Below are 25,936 nucleotides of genomic sequence, written 5' to 3'. Positions count from 1 at the left end.
GGTACATGCCCTTAGCGGGAACCGAGCCCCGGACTCTCTGGTCCACGGGCCAACGCTCTAACCGCTGAGCTAAATCAGGCAGGGCTCTGATGTCTTCTTGAAGGAACAAAATACAAAATTGTATTCTTCTTTATTTTATTTTATTTTATTTTTATTTTATTTCCATCACCTTACACCAGGCCTGACACACAGAAGGTACTCAAATAATATGGAATCAAAGCTGCACTTAAATGGTGAATTTGCCAGGATCGGCTGATTAATGAGATACAGCAAAGAGCAGAGCGAGGCTTCTTGATTTTTAAGTTCATTACCCTTTGTACCTTGCCATCTCTCAGTTCTATTGTGAATAACAGGTTCTTGACATGAAGTAGGCGACCCATCAGCATGAACATGCACGTAAAGGAAAATACGACAGAGAGAATTCAGGTGAGTGGATGGCAAGATTCACGCTAAATGCAAATGCGTTGTGTCCACATCACTCCTGTAGACGAGACACAGTACTCCTATGAATGAGCCTGTTCTGCTGTCAGTGTATAGTTATGTGATCTCTAAATCTTCTAGGGAGGACTGACCTATTTAGTAAGCCAAGTGAGTGAAAAATTAGAACTGTCTTGAGCACATTTCTTCCCCATAACTACTCTTAAAGAAGAAAAGGGAAAGATGCGAAAAAGAAAAGGCAGCGAAGAAAGCTGAAACCCAGGGCTTTGAAAACTGTTATGGGCATGATTTAGGCTGGCTGAGAAATTCATGCAAATGATGAACAAGCAGATACGAATTCACTGTAGTTTAAGTGACGCTGAGTATAGGTTGAAACGATGAAAGTGAACCTTGGCTGCCCGAGGGAGGGGAAATGATAGTCAAGCATTCATGTGAAATACGAAAGCAGGTAACAGTCCAAGCAGGCACTGGATAGCCAAGGAATACTTAGGAGTTTCACTGTCCTGTGTGTGTTTTCCATCCTTTATGGGTAGAAGTGACATTTACAGATGTGGTTGTTGGTTTACAGAATGTTTAAGTTATAAAAAGACGGTGCATGTCATGGTACTCAGTCAGTTGGTCCTGTTTTCTCCGGACGATGACGGGGAACCATAATTAGTCACTGCTAATGACTTGGGGACACCGGCCAGATGAGAGGCTCAGTGTGGGGCCGATTTGAAAGCTGCTGGAAGACACTCCCTGGAACCTTAACCTTTCTTGAAGTGACTAAAATATTCCAGAGACGTATTTAGTGTCTTGCTCCTTCCCAGCACTGAGTGACCCCCTGGGGCTCAAGAGCCCGACAAGCCACTCAGAATGCCCCACTTCACTACCTGGAAATAATCGAGGCCACGGAAAGAAGTAAGCCTGGTGCACACAGAGTGGAGAGTGTTTGTTTTCTGTGCCAAAGAGCGAGCGAGCGAGCGAGCAGATATTCTTGATGGCACCTGGGGAAAAAGGGCTGCCATACTGCAGTGAGTCTGGGATGATGTTCAAGAGGGACATGGGGCCCTGGCCAGTTTGGCTCAGCGGTTAGAGCATCTGCCTGCGGTCCGGAGAGACCCGGGTTCGGTTCCCGCTAAGGGCATGTACCTCGGTTGCAGTTTGTCCCCGGCCCTGGTTGGTCGTGTGGGTGGCAGCCATTCGATGTGTCCCTTTCACATCGATGTTTCCCTCTCTCTCTCTTCCTCTCTCTCCCTCCCACTCTGTCTGTACAAAAAATGGAAAAATGTCCTCGGGTGAGGATAAAAAAAAAAAAAAAAAGAAGGACATGGGGCTTTTTTCCCTTCTTGGAAAGATGAAGGGACTTGGAAGCCGCTTCATATGGTGCCCATCAGAGCTGCTGCTAATCAAGGGGAGTGTCTTTGTTAGAAAGTGGCCCCATGGGCAGAAGCAGTCTGAGGGTATACTCCCTGGGGCAACATAGGTGAATTAAAAAAAAATGACGCCCTTTCCTCGGGGCTGGAGGGTGGATGAAGCCCCGAGCAGTTGTGGGGGGTGTGACAGGTGGAGGGCCTCTGGATTTCATCCTCTGCTTTCTACCTGGGCTGGGAGCCCCTGAGAAACGCACCTACCATGACAGCGGCCTGGTTGTCATCAGATGATTTTCAGTATTTGGAATGTACAAGGAGATATCAATTCAGGGGTAACTGTGAGTTCTGTTCCCTAAGAACCTGCCTTTTCCAGAGAGTTTCAGAGATGGGGTGCAGGGGAAGGATGGGGGGGGATAAGCTTTGTTATTATTATTTTTGCTGTCCCCAGATGAAATGACAAGGGTGTCACCCTGCCTCTCTTGACTTTCTTGATTCTGGTCTCAGTGCGGTCGTCCTGGAACTCTTGACCCATTCAGAAACGACCAGAGACAGTCAGAGAGTTTGGACATGCACTGTAGACCTCCACCAGCGTAGCCTACACAGCAAGCCTGACATTTAGCTCCGTGGAGGGGTCAGTGCGAGACAGATGGGCGGAGCGCCGGTTCCAGGAGCATCACGTGGCAGTCACTCCACGGGAGTGGGGTTGCTCGTGTGCTGCTTGTATCTCGAGAGCACTCCCTCATCTATAATACTGTGCGTACAGTGTTCAACTGTGCACTTCTACTTTTGAAGCAGAATGGATATAAAGTAACGACATGTATAGTGTATTTTTTTTTAAGTTTGATCAGTTTCTGGCAATATTGTATTTTTTTCTGAGAATGTTGTCTTCTACAGCATAACTGTAGTTTTTGTTGTTGTTGTTGCTGTTGTTTTAATCCTCACCCGAGGACATTTTTTCCATATGTTGTTCAGACAGAGTGGGAGGGAGAGAGAGGAAAAGGGGGAGAGAGAGAGAGAGAGAGAGAGAGAGAGAAACATTGACGTGAAAGGGACACATTGGGTGGCTGCCACCCGCACGACCAACCAGGGCCGGGGACAAACTGCAACCAAGGTACGTGCCCTCAGCGGGAACCGAACCCAGGTCTCTGGACCCCAGGCCAATGCTCCAACTGCTGAGCCAAACCGGCCAGGGCATAACCGTAGTTTTAAGCATACTCGCTGTGATGTCTATCAGTGTTTTGGCAGGGAGACCCATTGATCATATACATGACATAGTTAAGATTTTTCATCCAACGTGTTGAAATCAGCATCTTGTACTTCGGTGGAAGCCTGCACTACCCCCCTCCAGAAATGTAGCTCTCATTAATGTTACATTATTTCGTTTGTTATACCATTTATACATAGAGCACACTGCCTTATATGCTGGTCTAGTCTTGCATTGCAGCTGGAGGAGTATAAGCGTCTTGAGGACAATAGAGCAAACTTGTCATTCCTCTGTGTCTTGTGTGCAACGTGGCTCGAGACATCACATGGACACTTACAGACGACAGAAGAGCCCAGTGAAAGGGCTTTGGATTCAGAAGTGATTGGATCCGAATCCTGCCTCCACGGCATACCAGTTATGTGATCTTGGCCAACTCACCTTCTCTGAATCTCAGCTCCCTCTTTTATAAAATGGGGTTAGCCACACCTTTTTTTAGTCCTTACCCGAGGATATTTTTCTATTTATCTTCAGATAAAGTGGGAGGAAAAGAACAGGAAAGAAAGGGGGAGAGAGAGAGACATCGACGTGAGAATGACACATCAACTGGTTGACCCCTGCACTACCCCTACCAAGGCCAGGGATGAACCGCAACTGAGGTACGTGCCCTTGGCCGGAATCGAACCTGCGACTCTTTGGTCCACAGGCCGAGGCTCTAACCGCTGAGCCAAACCAGCCAGGGTTGCCGCACCTTCTTTATAGGTTAGTTATGTGATTAAATGAGGCGGAATGGGCAGAGGAGGTGGCACAGTACCAGATGTTCTCGGTAAACGTTGGCTCCCGTCCCTGCTCGCCTTCATCCCCGGCCACCGCGCAGCCTGGGCCTGTCCACCCCTGGCTCACAGGGAAGGGGCACCTCTGAGAGCAGGTGGACAGAGCCGGCCTGTGCGCCGTGCAAGCAGGAAGGCTTCGGGCCGGCTCGTCGGAGAACCCTAAGGAGGCTGCGTTTTTATGTCGTAACCTTGGGCTTCGAGAAAGTTTAATTTCGGGCTTTGCCACATAGAAACTGTGTCTGCATTTGTGGTAGGATACAAGTCGCTCCCTGGCTGGCTCACTGTTCTCCGTATAGGGTTCGTGCAATCAGAATATGGTGCCAAGAAAACTTTGTTTACCCTGGAGAACTGGTATTTTTCTTACCAGCAAAATTATGTAACTTACATGTTTCTCTCTCTCTTTTTTTTTTACGCTTCCAGGAAGCTCAAGTAAAAATTAATCCTCAGTTATAGCCACTCTGTTTGTACTTTATTGGTCTTGATATTCTGTTTCTTTTGTATCAACCTAATGATATATAGGTGTAATGTAAGAAAATTTTCTGAATTATCCGATCAAACTTCATTCATATTTTTATAAGAACATTAACAATCATTGTTTCAACATACAAGGAGGATGGCCAGGAGTTAAGAGTGTAGTTTACCGATTTTTGAAATTCCCCTGAAAACAGAAAACAATAAAATCACCTGAATTGGTAGATTATAATATACAACCGATGTTTTCCTGTAACTTGCATGGTTTGGAAGAATAGTTTTTAAATATCTTCAAGAAAAAAAATGTAACTTGGCCATCACAGTTACCAGCATCATTTTCATGGGAAGGTGCTGTCGTTCCAGTGCCTGGCACTTGAGATCTTATTCTTTCCCTCACATAGATTGTTTTCCTCCTTGGTATTACATTCTGTGCAGATGCAAAACTTGGACCAGAAGTCCACTTAAATTTATCACTGTGTAGATGAAGTTCACGGCTCTGCAGGGAGCATGGATGAGGAGGGTTTAGTTTTCCAAATAGCTTCCTTTGAAAGGTTCAGAGAAATGAATCTTCGGTGTTGGACATTTGGCACAGATGACTAGCTTTTATTAAATCCTCTTCCTACAGATAGTCGGCTCTCAATGTGGGAGTTGGCAGTATGAGGACGTCGTGATTTAGAAAGAGGAGGAGAGGGTACATTTGCTTTCCTAGCCCTGTCGCTGACCTGCTTCCGCTGACACCTGGGCTCTCTGCTGCAGTGGGCTGTCGTTCCCCTAAACAGACATCTGAGCTCACATTTCTGTGCAAGCAGGTCCCTTTCAAAGGGACTCCTCTTCTGGCACCACGGATCGCACATTCTTTGCATCGTTCTGATCTATGCGAGGCCTTTGTATTGAGGGTGGATTTGAAGTTGTGGAAACCAGTCACTCAGTTATGCATAGAGTGTTCAGGTGTGTGACCCACCTGAATACAATTATTTTTATTTAAAAGCAACATGTGCAAAATACCACAATGGAAAACAGCTACAAAATAATTAGAATGATTTTCTTTTGGAGCTTGGGAACTGACTTTTGTGAATTCCAGAAGCACATAAGGAAGGTGTTGCAGCAATAAGATTATTTTTTTTTGAAAAAGCAACACTTGGTTGTAGGTATAGGACCTAGTATGTCAAATACAATGCAGAAATTTTAAATTATATTGATTTATAATGCACCTAGCCTGAACTCTGAAAGCTTCATTTCTTACTTTGTTCTTTGCTGAACGGAACAAGCCTTAAAAACAAGGAGATTGGCTTCGTGGTGCTAGCCACTTCCTGTCCCCAAGTATCTCCTAACAGTGGTCTGGCATCTTTTGGAACTCAAAAGCTATTTTCCGGTCAAGAATTTTCTTTTTAATGAATGTACCCCTAGGAGACAGTATATCCTAAAATATACTTAACATATACCCTAAGATATCCTAAGATATATGATCTAGATCCCCAGGGAAGGGCAGTGACTCATAAATACACCAGCAAAAGCAGAGAGTACTGCATTAACCAATCAATCAATCAATCCAGCCATCAATTATGTAACAATTGCTGAAAGTCTACCACGTCCCAAGGGTTGCTCCTGGGTTGAGAGTACAAAGGTGAATGAGAAGCAAGGCCCCAGGAAGCTTAGCGTGTCCTGGGGTCTGATCATCGTAGTACAAGTTAGGTGGAGTGAGATGAGGTGAAGGCAGTGTGTTCCAGGAGCACAGGCACTGGGCACACCCAAGAGGGGCACAGTGGCTCTGAGCTGTACATTGGTTCCATGTTTTGAGCTCTACCTTGCGCCTGTACAAGAGTCTCCGTGTGGACCCATCCTTGCCACGCGTCTGCTGGCTGCGGTGACTTGAGGTCAGCTTTCAGGCCCGCCTCTTGTGTAATCAGCATTGTTGTCCTGTGTCACAGGACCTGTTTGGAAAGGACAACTGAGGAGTGAGGGTGGCAGAGGGGAAGGATTGCAAACCAAGGCACAGTGACAGGCGATGCATGGATGGAACACTCTGTCTGCGAGCCAGGTGTCCTGATTTTCTCCTTCGGTGTGTGAAATGTTTACTGTCCCCAGAAGGTGAGCTGCAAGCTTGCTTATTTTAAAAACTGCAACCTGTGAGGACAGAGGGTGTTCTTTGACAACATTACATCATTGAAGCCTCTAGGTGTTGAGTCATCATTATTTTTAGGCAGCTCCATGCTTTTTTTGGTTGTTCTAAGAATAGCCCTTGTGTCTGGACTCTACAGAAAGTCACCTCAATAAAGATCCTGTCACCACTCCACGGTGGGAATGGAATGCTTTCTTCATTTCCAGGTTCGGAGCACACTTTTTAGATTTTTACCTCCCAAACTTTCTGCCCCTTTAGGCTGTCTGGGGACGAACTGATGACTTTGTCGGGAGCTCTCAGTGGGGTTTGCTCAGCGCGTGTTAAATATATTCATTGTTGTAAATGACAACAAGAGTAACAATGGAAAAAGCCCCTCCCTCCTCAAGGGCTTCTTATTGTCTGTACTCAGGGCCTATTTGGTTTGTGAATGCCTTAATCCTTGATTTTATATATTTCCATGCCTTGTGTTTTACGAATTAAGTGACTCTCGATCCCTCCCATGAGGACAGGGGCAGGGGGTGCTACTGTTGGCATCTGTGCAGGATGAACTAGAAGCAGTCAAAATAAATGTTGTGATAGCCCGTTAAAGTAAACAAACGTATACATTTGGAACTCGATGACAGGGCAATAAAAATGACTGAGCGAGCCCAGAAGTGGATCTCGGTGGGTCAAGATTGGGCTGGTCTTCCCGTTGCCTGCTCAGAGCATGTGCCCAAATATGATCAAGTGATTTTATGTGGCACTTTTAAGCCCGTAGGAGTCCTCATGACTCATGACTGCAGCCAAATGCTGGTGTAACGGGAGCATAAAGGGAAGCAGCTGCTTGGAACAAAATGAGGCACTTTTTTACTGTATCATAGCGCACCTTTCGTGTGTGGAGGTGACAGGGCAGTCACGTGACCTGTGTCTAAGTGTGGCTGAAAGGACTGTGACAGGCTTGCTGCAGAGTGCATGCTGGGAAGGCGGAGCTTCCTTTTGACCCATAGGTGCCCTGACAGGGCTGGTCCCACTTCTATCTCTGAGCTCAACCTCTCCCAGCATGCGCCATCCTGCCTCTAATTAGGCAAATGGTCTAGCCGAGTGATGGAGTGAGAGGGCTCTAGCATCTGTAAGTTCAGGTCCACAACCCAATTCCATTGCTTATTATGTGTGCAACCATGGGCCGTTTATTTAACCTTTTCAAACCGGAGTGTCTTCACCTGTAAAATAGCATCAGGTAATAGTATTCACCTGGCAGGGTTGCTGTGAGGGTATGCATGAGGTAATCCGTGATGCCTTGATCACAGTAACTGTAAATGTTGGCTGGTGATAACATTCATTCCTGCTTATCAGTCTGACCTTCTGTATCATGCATCGCTTAAAACTCATTTGCTTTCTGCCCAGCCAGTGTGGCTCAGTGGCTGAGCGTCGACCCATGCACCAAGAGGTCACTGGTTCGATTCCCGGTCAGGGCACATGCCCAGGTTGTGGGTCCAGTCCCCGGTGGGGGGCATGCAGGAGGGGGTCAGTCAGTGTTCTCTCTCGTCGATGTTTCTGACTCTCTCTCCTTCTCTCTCTCTAGAAAATCAATAAAGAAAAAAAAAGTTAAAAAAAACTTGTTTGCTTTCTTTGCCTGTGGTTGTTGCATAACTCTCCCTAGAGCAGAGTACAAGTCGGCCCCATTGTCTAGTCTCTCTACCCTCAGAAGAACTACTAAGTCAATATTGGGGATAGACCAGAAGACTGCCTTTTGAAATCGGAACAAATACCAGTTTATTCACAGGAATCCGCCCAGAGGAAAGAAAGCCCATTTGCTATCTCCCCTAACACAATGTGTTGAAGAGCCACCTTTCTTGACTGCACCAATGAATTGCCAGTTCTGTGTCCTCATCCCCCTGATGCGCACAGAAAGCTCCATTCTCTTTAATCTTGAATGTAAAGTCAAAAAGACTCCACGTAGTCATTTGGCCATTCCATTTATACATTTCAGTGAGAAGCCTAATCTTATTGGATTTTATGTTACAGTCCGAACTACAGCCTTAGACATTTTTTTTGAAAAGACAAGTTAGTTTTGCCTTTGTGAATTTTGCCAAATGGATTTTCTTTCCATTTGGTCTATCTTTTCATCAGTTTCCGAGGAAAACTGGATTGGTCAAGTGAGCTGTCTATGTGAACAATTAAAGTCATTTCAAATTGTAATCTCAGGAAACAAAAGTCTACTCAGTACTGGGTATTTTTCTCTGTTGGCTTTGCTTTCTCAGTTTAACATGTGTTCATTGTGATGGGCAATTTATGCAGCCCGATTACTGTAGAAAGGATTAATGCTTACATTAGAAAGGGAAGGTAAATGGGAGGAAAGCCTTTAAAATCAGAGTATGATTTATTATATTCAGTGAGTACTTGAAGAATTTTGCTTAGAAGATTCTTCACTTCATCCAAGCATTTTTTTTCCTGAAGAAAATAGTACAGAAAACATCATAACAAAACAGGCGAATGAAAAGTGGCATGTCTTTGGAAGAGAAACATCTTTATGGAGAGGATTTGAATGTGTATGGATGACTTTATTACACTTCAGCGATCTGAAGAGGTAATTCTTTTAGGGAATCCTACGTAATTGGTGTAGACAGAATGACAGTTGATGCCATTTATGGTAACCTTTTAAAATTGCCTGGGATACAGGCTGCCATTCGTGTAATAATTATTGTTTGGCACAAGGTGTGAGGATTTATATTCTGATCTATACAGAAATGTCATCATTAATAAATAATGCATTGCAACAGCATACTTAATTGTCAGAGGTTTTGTTGCCAGGAATAGAAGTAATATGGGAGGCACAGAACCTCTCATGGCCCGACCTCGTTCAGGATTTCTCCACTTTGGCATTTGGCACCTTGGACTCGTAATTCTCTGTGGGGGCAGCCCTATGCATTGTAGGGTGTTTGGTAGCATCCTTGGCCTCTTCCCACAAAATGCCAGTAATATCTCCTGCCAGCTACGATAACCAAAACTGTCCTAAGACATTGCCAAAGGCCCCCTGGTGGGCAGAATCACCCTGTTGAGAAGCAATGGTGTAGTTGACAGTTCCTAGCCACAGACTTGGGCATTTCTTTCTTTTTCTTTTTTATGCCTCACCTGAGGATACTTTCCAATTTATTATCAGATAGAGTGGGAAGGAGGGAGGGAGGGAGAAATTGAGAGAGAGAGAGAGAGAGAGAGAGAGAGAGAGAGAGAGAGAGAGAGAAACAATGATGTGATAGAGCCACTTCGACGGGTTGCTTCCCACACGACCCAACCAGGGCTGGGGGCGAACTGCAACCGAGGTACGTGCCCTTAGCCGGAATCGAACCCGCGACTCATGGGTCTGCAGGCCAACGCTCTAACCACTGAGCAAAACTGGCCAGGGAGGGCATTTCTTAACACCAAGTCTAGGTCCTCATCTTTACTGAATAAAAATCTCCTGGGTGGGTCTCTGGAAGCAGCACTTAAAAGGTTATAATCCAGTTCTCTACCTCCCATTCGGAGTTCTTTCTTTGCCTCCCTTCCAAACGAGGAGGCTGAAGTCCTTCCTGTCTTCTCTTCCTACATGTTGTTGGGATCCTTTCAGGCTCGACAACGTGGGGTTATCCCATAAAGCAGCCGTCGAGGAGCCCTTTCTCAAAGACTGCTTTGTAAGGTGTCCCAAGAATTGTTGTCCTGGGACCACAGGACTGTTCTTGACTTCAACGCCCCTGCCCCTTAACTGTCCCCACATTTGGGACACCGATATTGCGGCATTCCGGCCAGTGAAGAGTTGTCAGAGAAAATGTGCTCACTGAATTATCACTGGACAGCCGTGTGGGTAGGCCAACACCTTTATCATTCGGGGGATATTCGGGGGATATTTGGTGTCCCAGGAAGGCCCCTGTCTTTGCCAGGCAGGCGTTGTGAACGGGGCTGAAAGAGGCATCCTGGCTGCTCAGCTCGTGGCTCAGTTGAAGGAAATTGTGAAATACTGAAGATCAATGAATGACCCTACAAGAATCACATGAAAGTCTCGGGTCAGGGTTTTACAGGTAGCCTATGGTGTTAGTGCCATTTCCTAGTGACATGCAGTATTATGTTAAAGTATGTTAAAGTGGGCTCTTACTGGCTCAGCTGGCTGTGAGCAGGATTTAATGACATGGTTTTAAATTGGTTATGGGAGTATTTACATCATGAAAATGAGCAATCTATAAATCGGGTTTGTTTGTTTTTGTGCAGTTTCTGTTGCTGCTGTAACAAATTATATCTGTCTTTCCATCCATTTATCCGTCTGTCTGTCCGTCCATCCGTCCGTCTGTTCATCCATCCATCTCCTTCTCCTTTGTCTTCTTCCTCTCCCTCCCTCTCTTTCCTCCTTCTCTGATTGTGACCACCTGCCTTCCTAAGTACTCTTGTGATGACATTGCCCCCCCCCCCCCCCGCCCGGTAATTCAGGGTATCTCTCCATCTTCAGGTTAACTTAACCATATCTGTAAAGTCCCTTTTGTCAATAAGGTAACATATTCACAGGTTACAAGGATCAGGACACCTTTGGGGTGAGTGACATTATTCTGTTTACCACACCCTGAAAGTCACTTACCAGGGAGCTTCTTTGGATTTCGGAGTATTTCTAGACTGTGTATTGGAATTCCTTTGGGTTTGGGAGTAGGGGCCAATATGAAAATCTTATATGGATGAACACCTTCCCTTTTCCACAGTTTTCTTTCTACCCCATGGTTTCAGCATTATAAGAAGGAACCCGAAGATTTATTATTATATCCCTGATCGTTATTATTATCAACTTAAATTTTAAAAAATGTTTTTATTGAATTTTTTTATTCAAAAGGAAGGGAGAGACAGAAACATAGATGTGAAAGAGATACATCCACCAGCTGTCTACTGCACGCCCCCTACTGGGGACTGAGCCTGCAACCTGGGCTTGAGCCCTGACCAGGAATTAAATGGGGACCTCTTACTCCATGGGACAATGCTTAATCCACTGAGCCACACCAACCAGGCTTAACTTAAATTTTAAAGACCTGTAGAGTTAAAAAGGTTATTTACCCAAAGCCATCCAGAGAATACTCATAATTTAGGACTTTCTTAATCAGTGAGCCAAGGTGGGTCCCCCTGCCCCGGAAAGGTAAAATAAGTATATACTTAAAGACTCAAGGATATTTTTTTCAGAATGTTACAAAACACATTCCAGTGTATTCAGTTTATACTAAATGAACTTTGACTATTGATAGGGCAGAATTACATGCATATCACACTTTCCAATGATGAAGTAGTAAAAGTATAAAATTAGACAAGTCTTCAGCTAGATTTTTATTATCATAACTAAAGATTGTTTGGTATTGCTAATATTTTCATTGTATACTAATTGCCTAGTTATGATGCAAGTTGAGTGAATGAACACATTGGCCAAGTTTGTTGGTCGTCGATTTTCTCATGTTTCATGTACAGCATCATTACTGAAGATGTTAAAATTAACATACAAATTAGTTGTTCTGGTGAATTAGCTTTCATTGGCTGATACATAGTGTAGTTCAAGTTTGTAAGTATAGCTTATAGACTGTCTTGAAGAACAGTGTGTGACTCATTAGTTGGAGTAACAAAGAATTTTGTTACAGAGTAACGAAGAATTTATTAGAAGCATTCTATTTCAGTTTCAACATTTTTATTTCCATGTTGGGCCTTCCATATACCTACTTTTGAGCAAAATTGCCATGACTTTGTCATATAAATCTACAGTTGTAACTTATAATACAAAGTCAATAAATGTCATTTTCCCTGATTTTAATTAGAAATGATACGAAATTATTCTGCTACTATGAAAGTCCAATTTTCTTCTGATTCTAATCACACTTTTAACTGTCAGATCAAACACAGGACTGGGTGAACTCCAGAGTGTGGTCTTCTTTCCTTTCAAAGTCAAACTTTTGAATAAATGTTGGGATAAAATAAAAGGCCAGTTAATAAATGGTCTGTCTTCCTACTTACATGAGGACTTTACTATGCGGACTTCTTGTGGATTTAGAGAACAATTTCAATAATGTTACATGCGTCTGCTTGGCCATCTCTGGGCACAAATATTTCTGAGTTGTTCCGATTCTGAGAGCACCGTGAAGCCATATGAATCATTGTGGGCATTTGCTGTTGGTTCAGTGTCAACCAGGACACGGAGGTGGCTTTCTCAGATTGTTTTCCCCGGAGTGAATTGAGGACCGGTATGTATTAATAATAACTTTGGTATATAATGTTATTCTGGCTCTAGCAGCTTCATTAGCACTTAAAAGCAAGCAGTTTTTTGTTTTTTTTTTTAAGAAGAATCTTCTATGATATCCATAATTTAACCAGGAAAAATAAGACTGTACACACACACACACACACACACACACACACCCGTGCTGGGCAGACAATCAGTGAGGAGGAAATCATTCAGCAGTTGCCTGAACTTCCCAGCAGAAGTCCCCCCATGAGCACTCCTGCTTCCAGAGTCCGTTTCTGCCTTTCGTCATGAATTATTGACCCAGCCTCATTCTTCTCTGCCAGAGACCATTTTCCTGATTGATGGCATTTGGGTGCGCTACACACAAAAGTATTTTAAAGGCTGTATCAGGATGATGCTTTCCTTCTTCTTCCTCCTCCCTCAATCCTGAATAACCCTCGGACCCCACAGCTAATAGCCTCCCTTTGTTCCCTTGTCTTTGGTTTCCCGTTTCATGTCCTTGGCGCAGAAGTGCGAGGAATTTGCTATTGGCCTTCTCTTTGAAGAGAGCATCTTTTACTTCTCAGTCAAGGTAAACAGAGGTGAAATCACACCTCGTGGGTGACGGGCGGTGGCAAATGCGAGCTACCCAAGAGAAGGCACATTTCACACCAGAATTGGGGACTAGGAGGCTGTTTCTTAGGCTATGAAGGTGAGTGCATTTCCACTCATGTGATTCTCTTATCTCCCTCTTTATTCTCGTCCCTTAAGCATTTTTTTAAATGTGTTTTTATTGATCTTTTAGAGAGGGAGAGAGAGATAGAAGCATCAATGTGAGAAACATCTATCAGCTGCCTCTTGCACGCCCCCTACTGGGGATTGAGCCCACAACCCTGGCGTGTGTCCTGACCGGGAATCCAGTGAGGACCTCTCAGTCCATGGGATGATGCTCAGTCCACTGGCCGGGCCCCTTAAGCATTTTTATACAAGTCTTTAATTGCCATCTACACCCTAATTAATAACTCCCAAATTCTATCCCTGATCTCTGCCTCTCAGAATGAGGCATCTGACATCCCCTCGTGGTGTCTCATGATGTGGAGACTCAGCGCGTTCAGCCCTCAACTCTTGCTTTTTTCTGCTCTCCACTGCTGCCTACATCCCTGAAGCGAACCTCCATCGCCCGGTTCTTCAAATCAGAAACTCTCCTCTCCTCCACCCTCACTGTCATTAACCCTGATGATCTTACCTTCCAACTCCCTCCGATTAGACCATTTTCTTTCCCCCCTGGTCCAGGTTGCAGGCACCTCTCGCCTGGACAATTGCAGTTACTTCTGTCTTGATCTCTGACTCCTTCCCTCTTGCTTCTCTTCAATCTATTTCACTCTGTAGACTGAGTCTTTGGGGTTTTGTTGTTGTTGTTTGTTTGTTTCAAAGCTCAAATCTGATATGTAAAAAATCCATCAAAGGTTTCTTGTTACTTGGAGGATAAAAGAGTTATCCTTTAATTTCAAATATTCTTAGCCTGGGCCCTCAAGGCCCACGCCCCCTTCAAACTTTTCTCTCACATTCTTGTGTCCTGGGCTCTCTGCCTCCAGCTACATTAACTTTCTCTCCTTTTTTCAGTTTAAAACATTATTATGGTTTTACCTATGACATTGAACCCATGAGCCATAGGTTCTACCCAAACATGGCAACACAACTTATAGTTGTACCTCAGGGCCTTTGCATGGTCTGTTGCTGCTCCAGCATCTGTCAATACACCTCATTCCCTATTCCTTCTGTGTCACCCCAGACCTCATTCATTCCTTCGTTGCACACTTTTATAGGGTTGTTTCTTTCCTCCAGAGTGCGTATCTCACCATGAATGATATATCCATTCACGTGATTGTTAACTGCATTCTAGGGTCCATGAGAGCAGGGACGTGTCTGCCTTACTTGCCGCTCTCCAGCATTTAGCACGGTGCCTGGTACACACATTTGTTGAAGACATCATGTGCGACACCTTCTATATTTTCTATATAAAGATTTACATATGTGTATTTATAGATCAGTACCTCCAGATCCTCCTTGCACTGATAGAGACATTTCCCACGGAACCGATGTGTTTCTTCCAGGCATTACAAAGGAATAGGATGGCCCTGCCTGGCTCAGCCTCACAGCAGGAGTCATCCTGCGGCTGAACTGGGGCCTGAGTAAATAGGGGCTCTTTGTCCCCAACCGGGGGAAGGTCGTCAGCTGACAGTGTCTGCCACAGACTCAGGCTTGGACTGCTTGCAGTTTTCACGTGTGCATTTGTTGGTTTCCCCCCTTTCTCTTGAAAACCCAGAGCTCCTGATACGTCGATGGAGACGTACTGCTGTCCAGGCCATGTGACTCTGGAAGCGGGGCCAAGGCAGCAGGATGTCAGCAGGCATTCAGAGTGCACGCTGTTGTAGTCATCTGATGGGCATGTCATCATTTATTTACTCAGTACAAATATTTTATTCAGTCCTGACGTACACCAAGCCTTGGGAAACAACTTAATGACAAAATAATTGGTAGTATTTATCAAGTTCTTAACTATGTGCCTGGTACTATCTTAATTATTTTACACATATGAATTAGTTTAACTTTAATAATAACACAATGCAGAAGGTATAACTATTTATGCTCACTTACCAATAAGAATTTGAGGCACAAGTTCCGTCACTCATCCAAGGTCAAGTAGGATGTGGACCTAGAGAATCGGGTCCTAGGGCCCGTGTACTTCGCCACTAAGCTGGTACTGAGGGGAATACGTAGTAATGCTTAGAGAATGCCAAACAAACATAGTAATAGATGAAAATATAGTTTAAAAAAAGAAATTAACTGTAATTTGTGTGATTTATTCATTTAATTTTAATGGCTTCTTTAATCAGTCTTTAAATAATGTTTAAGCATTACTCAGGATTTTTTATTTTTAGGATTTCTGAATTCAGGTTATTTGAAATACTTTTCACGATGGCAGGGGCTCAGGAAACCATGCTGGGGTAGAGTCCCTCTTTCATGCCCCTCGATGAGGTGACCCTTGTTATCTCCCTTCTATTCAGAGACGCGAGGTAACTTCCCCAAGGTCACACAGCTAGTAAGTGCACAAAAGGTCTGCCGGCTCACATCCTACGCTGTGCCTCTCACAAGCCTGCGTGAGTTCAAATCCCGTCTCTGACCACTCACGGTGGGACCTTGAGCAAGTTCCCTGATGTTCCTGTCCTTCAGCGTCCTCACTGTCAACTGAAGATGAGGATAACGGAGGGTGAGGATTCAATGCGATAACTCAGCAACGTGCACAGATCATAACCTGCCGTGCACGAGGTGCTCGATGGGAAGAAGCTCCTCCGCTGCCCACAGGTGTGTTTCCCTTTGCCCTGGCAGCATGCTAGGCGGGTGTGTTTGAGGAATTTTAGCCTTTCATCCTAAGCTTTGGGGCTCATTCATTTACCGTACCTGCTTGTGCAGTCAGCTGCTCCCTTTATCCAAGACGGCCTGCGATCTGCAGAGCGTTCAGACGCCGCCGATTTCCCCACGCAGGTGAATTAAAGCGCTGGCTGCAGTAACATGGGCCTTTCTAAGCCGCTCGATGATGAAAAGATCACAGTTACGAAAATTCCTGTTGTCTTTAGAAATAGTGAGTTTAGAGGGAGACTGAGACTAAAACTCAGTCCTTCAAAAGTATGGCGAAATGCAATCATGAAACCATTTTAACCATGTTTGGAAACACTCTGAAGAATTTTATTCTTTTAAAATAGCAACTCAATACCAATCAAAGCTCTTTCAGAAACACACGACACACCTTTAAAGGAACTAATCAGTTTCTTTCTGAACCGACCCTGAGAGTTAAAGTTGTTGCTAAGTGAACTGTGGAGAAACGTTTAATATATAATCTCTCGCGGAGAAGCACCTTTTATTTTGTAAGAATGCTGTGCTTCTGAAGATCAAGAATTAAGGTTTTGATATTTGCTTGTTTTTTTAAGGTAAGTAGGCATATAAATATACAGTTCAAGAAACTAATCATAAGTATTCATACTTTGTGCACTTCAAATTATAATTTAATATTTTAAGCTTCCGGTTTTAGAAAAATAAGCAAGAAGACATCAGCAGAGCTGAAAAAGTAAATGAACTTTTTTTTTTTTTAATTTTAAGCTGGTGCCAGTCTAAATATATTTCCACTTGAACAATAGCTCTCAGAGTATAGTCTCGGTGGTTGCCGAGACCCGGTCAGGGGTCTGTAGGGCCCACTGAGGGCTAAGATAGTTGTGCCTTCCTTCCCTCATTCTCTCCCAGGTGCGCGGGGAGCTTTCCAGAAGCTGACGCGTGCAATGATGTCATTGCTCCAGTGACTGATGTCATCGCTCTGGTGACTGATGTTATCGCTCCGGTGACTGACGCAATGTACTCTCTGCATTCTTATGTTTTCGAATTTTCTGCTTTAATTTTTCATATGGAAAATATCTACTGATATACCCACACACACCAAAGCCCTTTGAGATCCTCAATAATTTTTAAGAGCATAACGGGGTTCCTGAGACCACAAAGTTTGAGACCCCTGCTCTGGAGAGAGAGAGCTTCCGACAGAGAAGGGAATTATGTTCCAACTGCGGCTGCTGTCCAGCCTGCTGAAGGCTGGGAGGCCCCTCCAGGGCCTTAGACGTTTGATTTTTTTGGTCAAGATCCTTATTGGCTCCCTTCTCCCCACGAGAACATAAGCTCCGTGAGGATAAGGGCTCTGACCACTTTGTTTCGTCTCCATCTCCAGTGCCCGCGGTGGTCCCCAGGAGACCCCTGATCGGTGTTATTGAAATACCTATAAACTGTTTACTATGCACCAATCTTAGTGCAGTGCATTACCTCTACTATTCCAGCAGCCCCGTGTGGGAGGTGTGATTCTCTCTCTGTTCTGTCTCTGCCCTTCGGAAGGGAGGTGACGTGCCCCAGATCACACAGCTAGGCTCTGACAGCGAAAGGGCCGGCACACAGGCCTGCCCTCCACCTGAACGACTGCGGTGCTGGCTCCTGGCTGCCGCCAGGTAAGCAGGGCTGCTGCAGGTGTCCCCGATCTGAGGGGTTCGTCCAGAGAGGCCAGCCCCTTCAGGAAGAGAACAGCGAGTCTGCTGTTCAGGTCAGGTCAGCAAGGAGGCCCTGGAGGTGGGGTGATAAACTCAGCCCGTGACAAAGGCAGCCACTCCTGACTGTCATACCCTCTGCTTGCGAGGCAGGACACCCTGGTGGTTAAGAAGGGAGGACACCCAAGCGAGGTGCTCAGGGTTGGGTCCTGGTTCTTCCGCTTGGTGGCGGTGTAACCTTCGGTGAGTGGCTTCAGCTTCCTGTACCGTAGTTTTCTAGGCAAAGCAAGTGTGGTCAAATAGTCCCACCAAGCTCGTAGGGTTGTGAAGTGGACCAATCAGGTATGAGCAGCCTTTCAGGCAGTGCCTCACACTTAGTCACTTCTATATCGATCTGTTTCCGTGTGAGCTATTTTTTTATTGGTGATTGTCTGGGACTCATACATGTGGATTGGGAGCAAAAGAGATAAATCCAGATTCCACCAGAATCAGAGGCGGGGCTGTTAGGACGGTGGCCTAAAGTGGCTGGCAGTCAGATTCTGGACTTTTGCTACTTATTGCCGTTAAATCTTGAATGACCTACCTCCCTTGGTGTGCCTTAGCTTCCTTCTCTCTACGTGAGAGAAGATGAGGGTGCTCGTCTGGGTGAATTGTGGGAGATAGGGGTTACTGAACAGGAACTACTTAGAAAAGTGCCTGGCCCTAGCGAGTTCTCGGCAGACTTCATACTGCGTCGTCAAATTGTGCCTTCAGTGACTGGGGAGCAGAAGTTCAGTCTGATCTCAAATATCACTCAAAGATGTGGCAAAATCACAGCTATTCAGGAAAAGAGGATTAAAAGTATCCTTGACGTTATTTTATTTTTTTTAAACATGTTTTCATTGATATTTTTAGAGAGAGGAAGGGAGAGAGAGATATGAGAGAGAAACATCTATCGGCTGCCTCTTGTACACCCCCTACTGGGGATCGAGGCCGAAACCCCGGCATGTGCCCTGATAGGGAATCAAATCAGAACTTCTCAGTCCATGGGATGATGCTCAATCCACTGAGCCACACCGGCCAGACAGAAAAAAGAGAATTTTTAAATAGGGTCATTTAGCCTTGGCCGGTTTGGCTCAGTGGTTAAAGAGTTGGCCCACGGACCAGAGAGTCCTGAGTTCGGTTCCCACTAAAGGCACATACCTCGGTTGCAGTTTGTCCCTAGCCCCAGTTGGGGTCGTGTGGGTGGCAACCATTCGATGTGTCTCTCTCACATCAATGTTTCTCTCTCTCTCTTCCTCCCTCTCTCCCTCCTGCTCTATGTGAAGATAAAATGCATATGTGTGTGTGCGTGTGTGCGTGTGTGTGCGTGTGTGTGCGTGTGTGTGTGTATATATATATATAGTCATTTAGTCATAGTGAAAACATAATAGGGCTCCCACAATTTTACCCAGGATTAAAAATTGTTTGAAGAAGGCCAAACCCTGTCCTCTGACTCCTGTGAGGAAGGACCTGTCTTCCCCATTCACTGACGACCCCGGGGTTCATGAGAAAGCGCACAAGGCTGGGCTGGTGCTGTGGCCAAGAGGTCAGGTCTCCACAGGTCTCATCGTGTCTCTTCTGTCTCTGCTCTTTCTTCCCCCACTTCCTACAATATTGAAAAGTACAGCGTAAAACATAAAGACCACAGGACTGGCCATCTGGACACCTGGGTTTCATTCTCGGTCTTTCATAACCAACAGTGACCCTGGAGAAGCCGCTTGACCTCCTAGGACCTCTGTCTCCTTGTTTGGAAATAAGAAGGTCAATTCAAATTATTTTTAAAGTCCCTTCCTAGGCTGATTCTGGGAATTCATTTGGACTATCCAGAAATACTAGGACTTCCTGGAATGCAATCAAGAATCCAGATGCTTTAGCCTGAATACTTAGACCCACCCCTTCAGCAAGGACTACAAACCCCAGATGAGACATCTGGAGATGCCCCGGAACAGGGAGGGCAGCCTGAGCTAAGTCTGTTTGGTCCTAAACTAATGCCCACTTAACAAGACGTTAACCAGCAGGGGTTCAGCTTGACACTGTCATCATTCCTTGTGAAAAATGCCCATGAAGGCTTCGTTGGTCCTCTTCACCAGCTTGTCAGTTCCTTATCAACAGGACTGCACTAATGGTCCTGTTATTCATCATGTTTTAAAATCAGCTTCTTAATCCTTTTACCACTTTCAACTTCTTTGCCTGGAGATGTGCACCCAGCCTGCACTCAGTCTTGTGCAGTCTTCCTACCACATATAAATAACAAGAAGGGATTGTTCCCAGGTTCTTGGCTTCTTCACTGAATTAGGTGTATTTGCTCATTGCTCTTATTTTTGTTCTTGGTGAAATACACCTGAAATTTCTCAAGTCAGTTTGGCTTTGAAATTCAATGGTTCATTCTTTATCTTCATTCACTGAGATGCCAGGAGCATTTTAAAACTTTGCTGGAGTGTGTCCTTTTATGTTAGTGACAGCTTCCCTTTTCTCTGAGACTTTGGCTCATATTCTTTTCATTTCACTAAGTTGTCTTTCTTCTTGACTCCCTATACATGTCCTTCCCTTAGCTTTCACTTCTTTCCAAGTATTCTTCTTGGAAATTATATCCATTAACAGCTGTGCCTTCCCTTTAAACAGATGACTTCCAAATCCTGTATTTTGCTATTAGATAGTTTCTTCATCAGTTTATTCCTTACATCATTCACCAGACATTTATTGAATACCTTGACTGGAGTGCAGTGCTGGTGCTAAGGACATAAAGATGACTTTTGCCCTGTCCAGGTGGCTCAGTTGGTTGGAGCATCGTCCCGTCCCATGCACCAAAAGGTTTCAGTTTTGTTTCCTGTTCAGGGCACATACCTAGCTTGTGAGTTTGATCCTGGGTTATAACGGATGAGTATTGGAGGCAACTGATCAATGTTTCTCTCTCACATTAATTTCCCCCCCCTCTCATTCTCTCTCTAAAATCAATAAACATATCTTCTGGTGAGTATTTTAAAAAAAGATGGATGACTTTCTTTACTTTCCACCAATTCTAATGGAATCTAATTGAAGTTATAAATCCTGTCTGGTAAAGCCAATCACTGTGACAAGTGCTAAGATAGAGTTTTGTTTTGTTTTGTTTTGTTTTTTAAAGCTGCTTTTGGAACATGGAGAAATGAGTAACTAAATCTCTGAGGGCTATCAAAGAAAGACTTTCAAGATGAGAGGACATGGGAGGTGGGTCATGAAGTTTGAGTAGGAGTTTGTGAGCTGTGACATCTCCAAACTACCTTCTGTTGTGTTTGCTCTGATCTTTGCTGTCGCCTCAAACTCAACATGTCAAAAGTCAAATTCATCTTTCTCCCTAAATGATATTTCCCACTCGATTTCCTGTTTTATTATTCCCCCAATCATCCAGGGAATACATTTGAGGTATTTTTGTCTCTTTTCTCTTTATTGACCTACTGTCCAACACAAAGTCGTTTGCATTCTTCATTTTTTTGTTCAGCTGTTTGTTCCCTCTGCCCCAGTCAGGTCACACATGCTCTGTCACCTCCTGTCTGGGTCACTGCTGTGGACTCCTAGTTGGTCAGTTTTCCTAAGGTTACTTTCCCCATTTAATCTGTCTTATCAATCTTTTCGGAACACCACTTTAATTTTTGTCACTTACCTATTCAAAAAGAATGGCAAATTGACATTTGTTCAATGTTTAGTTTGTGAAGTGCTTTTCTCTGTTATTTCATTTAATTAGCAAAACTATCTTGTGAAATAAGAGTATAGTCTTCTGATTGTCTCTTAAACCCTGTAGTCTCTTAGCTCCTGGAAAACAGGCATTTTGTTCATCTGAGCATCACACAGTGCCAGTTCATAAATGATGCCCAGAAAATAATTGCATTGGGCATTTATTCCTCCCTAGTGTCTACACATCTTTATGAGCCCAACATAAATGATTTCATCAGAAAGACATTGAAATTGAGTCATAAAAAAAGATAGTTTTCCCTGTATTTCAGTGATGATACTATATCATCACTGCTCAGCAGTGAAAGAAGCACCCCTTCTGCCGGGATTGCCACTATGGCCCAACCCTCGAGCCTCAAGGCTCCTAATGGAGTCTTAATATCCAGGGCTATGTGCACACAGAACCACTCCGTGAAAATGGGTTTCTTTAATTATGCAACTGAGACCCCATGTATTTGTAGCACTCTTTTTTTTATTCTCACCGGAGGATATTTTTTTTGATAGTTTGTTCAGATAGAGTGGGAGGGAGAGAGAGAGAGAAACATCGACGTGAAAGGGACACATCGAGTGGTTGCCACCCACACGACCCGACCAGGGCCGGGGACAAACTGAAACCGGGAACCGAACCCGGATCTCTCCAGACCACAGGCCAATGCTCTAACCGCTGAGCCAAACCGGCCAGGGCGGTAGCACGCTTAATAGCAAACTCAATTTAATTGCCTTGCATGTCTTTCAGTGATGTTATATGATATTATAGACCTAGAGAATCCATTTAAACACTCTGGTCTTTCGTGTTTGTTTAAAAATGCGGGGTTTCTGTGGCTTATAGTACGTGCTCTTTATTTGTATATTGTCTCCTGTGTTTACAAGAAAACTGGTTGTAGAAGCAATAATATAAAAGACATTTAAAAGTATTAATGAGCCCAGACGGTGTGGCTCAGTGGATTGAGTGTTGTCCCATGGACTGAGAGGTCCTGGTTTGAATCCCGGTCAGGGCACATGCATGGGTTGGGGGCTTGATTCCCCAGTAGGGGGTGTGCAGGAGGCAGCCGATCGGTGTTTCTCTCTCTCCCTTCCTCTCTCTTTAAAAAACAACAACAGCCCTGGCCGGTTTGGCTCAGCAGTTAGAGCATCAGCCTGCGGTTCCGAGAGACCCGGGTTCGGTTCCTGCTAAGGGCACGTACCTTAGTTGCAGTTTGTCCCTGGCCCTGGTCGGTCGTGCAGGTGGCAGCCACTCGATGTGTCCCTTTCATGTCGATGTTTCTCTCTCTCTCTCTCTCTTCCTCTCTCTCCCTCCCACTCTACCTGAACAAAAAATGTCCTAGGGTGAGGATAAAAACAAAACAAAACACAACAACAACAACAACAAAAAGCCCGGCCAGAGTGGCTAAGTGGTTGATCATCAATCCATGCACCAAGAGGTCATCAGTTCAATTCCCAGTCAGGACACATGCTCAGGTTGTGGGCCAAATCCCCAGTCGGGAGGCATGAAGGAGGAGGCCAATCGATGTTCTCTCTCATTGATGTTTCTCTCTCTCTCTCTCTCTCTCTCTCTCTCTCTCTCTCTCTCTCTCTCCTGTCCTCTCTCTCTAAAGATCAATAAAGAAAAAAATATATATATTAATGAAGTAAAATAATTTAAACCTGAATCTGTAAGAATTTAAAATTTTTAAACCTACTCTTTTTTATATGGGCCAATTTGCATAAAAAGGGTAAAATACTTTTTTGTCTGTTATTGTTTTTATGAAACTATAGAACATAGTCTATCCTGCATTTCCAAAGGCAGTTTGCTGATGCAAAGAATATGATGAACCAGCAAACTATTTAAAATTGTGCTCGACTGCAAAGTTTACGCTCTTTCTTGGCCAAATGCTTTGAGTGCATTAAGCCTTGTTTCCAAGAGCCCCTGCTGCCACCTGCTGGTTCTCATCATCCAGCAAACTTCTAAATGGAGAAGGGATGACAGGGCTCACTAAGATGACATTTTTAGAAAAAAATCATTTTGTAGTTATATTACGTTATTAAAAACAAATACTAACATGAGATTAGGTTACAAATAAACTTAGAAAATTTTTTTTCTTATTGATCCTAGAGAGAGGAAGGGAGAGGGAGAGAGAGAAACATCAATGAGAGAGAACATCGATGGGCCTCCTCCTGCATGCCCCCCACTGGGGACTGGGCCCACAACCTGGGCATGTGCCCTGACCAGGAATCGAACCGGCGACCTCCTGGTGCATGGGTCAACGCTCAACCACTGAGCCACACCGGCTGGGCACAAATAAACTTTTTATAAAAATGTCTTTTTATAGAATCTTGGACATACATGTAAAATAAAACAAGGACTTACCCTGGGTCCCAAGGAAAAGCATATCTTTCCTATAGAAAACCTTCTTCCACTGGGTGAAATCAAGTCGTGTGAAGCTGAGGCGGGTTAAAGTGAAGCAAGCTCCGTCATGTGTGTGTGAGGGAGAAATTAGACTGGTTAGTGGTGGGAGGAGGTGCCAGGCGATTGGAGGCAGACAGGACAGTTCTTCTAATCCGTTCTCAAACTCGAGCCGCATCAGAATCCCCTGGAAGGCTGGTCCGAAAGAAGCTCCTTGGGCCTCGTCCAGTGATGTACTGGGAGATATTTGACAACTGCATCTCTGGAGAAAAGACCCTGATTGGTAGCAGTTGCTGATGTGCATGTGTAAATGCTCCCACCCAGGTCAATTTCCAGCAACCACTACGTGTCACTAATGTGAAGTCAAGAAGAGACCGCTGTGGCATGTCCCTCGTACATCGCACCAGAGGCAAAGAACCTCAAGAGCATAGATAAAGGTGGTTACTTTATCATAGAGCATTGAAATGTGAGCATTTATTATTTCCATGTTAAATGTACCTTGCTTACCCGAACGCTTACTTGAACATTTAGTAATGGTTATGTTGAGCAGTCCCCTGGTAGGGCTGTAAGGGTGTGGCCAGGAGCTGGCTCAGCATAAACCGACTCCCCCGAACAGTGGCTGGAGCAGATTTCGTGGGTCCGGGCTGGGGTCCAAGAATGTGCATCCCTAACGTGCCCTGTGATGCTGATGCAGCTACTCCGTGGCCCCTACTGAGAACACTGTGTGAGCACAGAACCCTAGGAAGTGGCTGGATGAGGGCGGTCCTGAGGGAGGGGAGGCTCTGAACTGAGCCCTGAGCCTGGAGGAAACTCGAGACTTGGAAAAGTTGGCCTCAGGAGCACTTGGTAGGAGCAGGGTTACCTCATCCAGTGTGACAGCTGGAAGGCCACTCGGGATGCAGACGCAGGGAGGGACGTTAAGGGGAGCCTGCTCCGGGATGATCGCTTCTTCCCCGTGTAGAAAGGGGCAGGTTCATCAGCCTACGCGCTGGGGAAGGGTCTTGTGCATTGGAGATGCGAAGTCGTCATTTTGGAGCAGGAGAAAAATACAGATTCGAAGGAAGTATATTTAGAATCGCTAGGCAATGTGAAGTGGCTATTTGAAACTTCGGGTTATGAATGGAAAATGAGAGCAATTGGCAAGGTTTGGTCCTTTTCTCTGGTAACACTGAGTTGCCAGGGTGCTGGTGTAGAGGCGATGGCTGACCGGGGAGCCTGGGCTGGCAGGTGGGGATGATGGGCAGGGAGAGCTATGCAGTCAGCAAGGTGTCGGCAAGGCTCTGATTATATTGGTGGGGTACGGAATTCAAGTTATGCAAGGGACTGAGGCCGTGGTATTGCTTTGATTCTGGATGGTGGAAAGATGGGGGCCTTAGAGATTGGGGGGTTCAAAAAAGTGAGAGAATTGTGGTCAAGTCAGAGAGAAGGATGCTTGAAGTGTCTCCTTTAACAACTTAGGTTCTTTTTCTCTGATCTCTTCATATCTAGTCAGCTACAAGATTGAAGGTGTTTTGTTGAGATGCTGTTAGATTGCTATAGTATCATCATTTTCCTTTCTTGACGTCCAGGTAAGGATAATGATAATACATTGTCTCACAGAATATTAATGTCAAATGGCATACAAAGGGGGAGAGGGGTTAGGGGTTTGTGTGAGGGCGCATTGGCATCAGCACCACGCAGCTGTGTGGCTTGGAGCATAGCCAGAGCTCTATGAGCCTCAGTTTTCTCATCAGTGAAATGGGTCTGGTAGTTTCCGCTAGGAAGTGTTGTGAGAGGTAATCGTGTGTGTAAATTACCTGGCACGGTGCCTAGCGCTTAGGAAATGACAGTTTGATTCTTATTCCCATGTCATTAGACCTTGAGCACAAATACATAGGAAGAAGGTTTTAGCTTGTTTCTCTAAAATACACCAGTTTGGCCAGTTTGGCTCAGCGGTTGAGCGTCGGCCTGCAGACCAGAGAGTCCTGAGTTCTGTTCCTGCTAGGGGCACGTACCTCACACACACACACACACACACACACACACACACACACACACACACACAAATACGCCACCACAAGTGGAATCGAATGTGTTGGGTTATGTCAACGAGATGAATGTAAGGAATCCAAGAGAATTGTTCATGAGGACTTTACCCCACCTCCT

General features: G+C 44.9%; 1 protein-coding gene and 1 long non-coding RNA gene across 9 annotated transcripts in view; both read left to right on the top strand.

The window, feature by feature from the left end:
• RCAN2 (regulator of calcineurin 2) overlaps positions 1 to 25,936 on the top strand; it is a 254,821-nt gene that overhangs the window by 47,019 nt on the left and 181,866 nt on the right. The window lies entirely within an intron of this gene.
• Positions 200 to 25,363, top strand: LOC118621628. Its single transcript, XR_004957743.1, has 3 exons — positions 200 to 426; positions 24,116 to 24,257; positions 25,280 to 25,363. It is a non-coding gene; the product is annotated as an uncharacterized LOC118621628 (long non-coding RNA).

Source organism: Molossus molossus, unplaced genomic scaffold, assembly GCF_014108415.1.
Source record: "Molossus molossus isolate mMolMol1 unplaced genomic scaffold, mMolMol1.p scaffold_m16_p_8, whole genome shotgun sequence".
Classification (NCBI taxonomy): Eukaryota; Metazoa; Chordata; class Mammalia; order Chiroptera; family Molossidae; genus Molossus; species Molossus molossus.
This window is presented reverse-complemented; position numbering and strand designations above follow the sequence as displayed.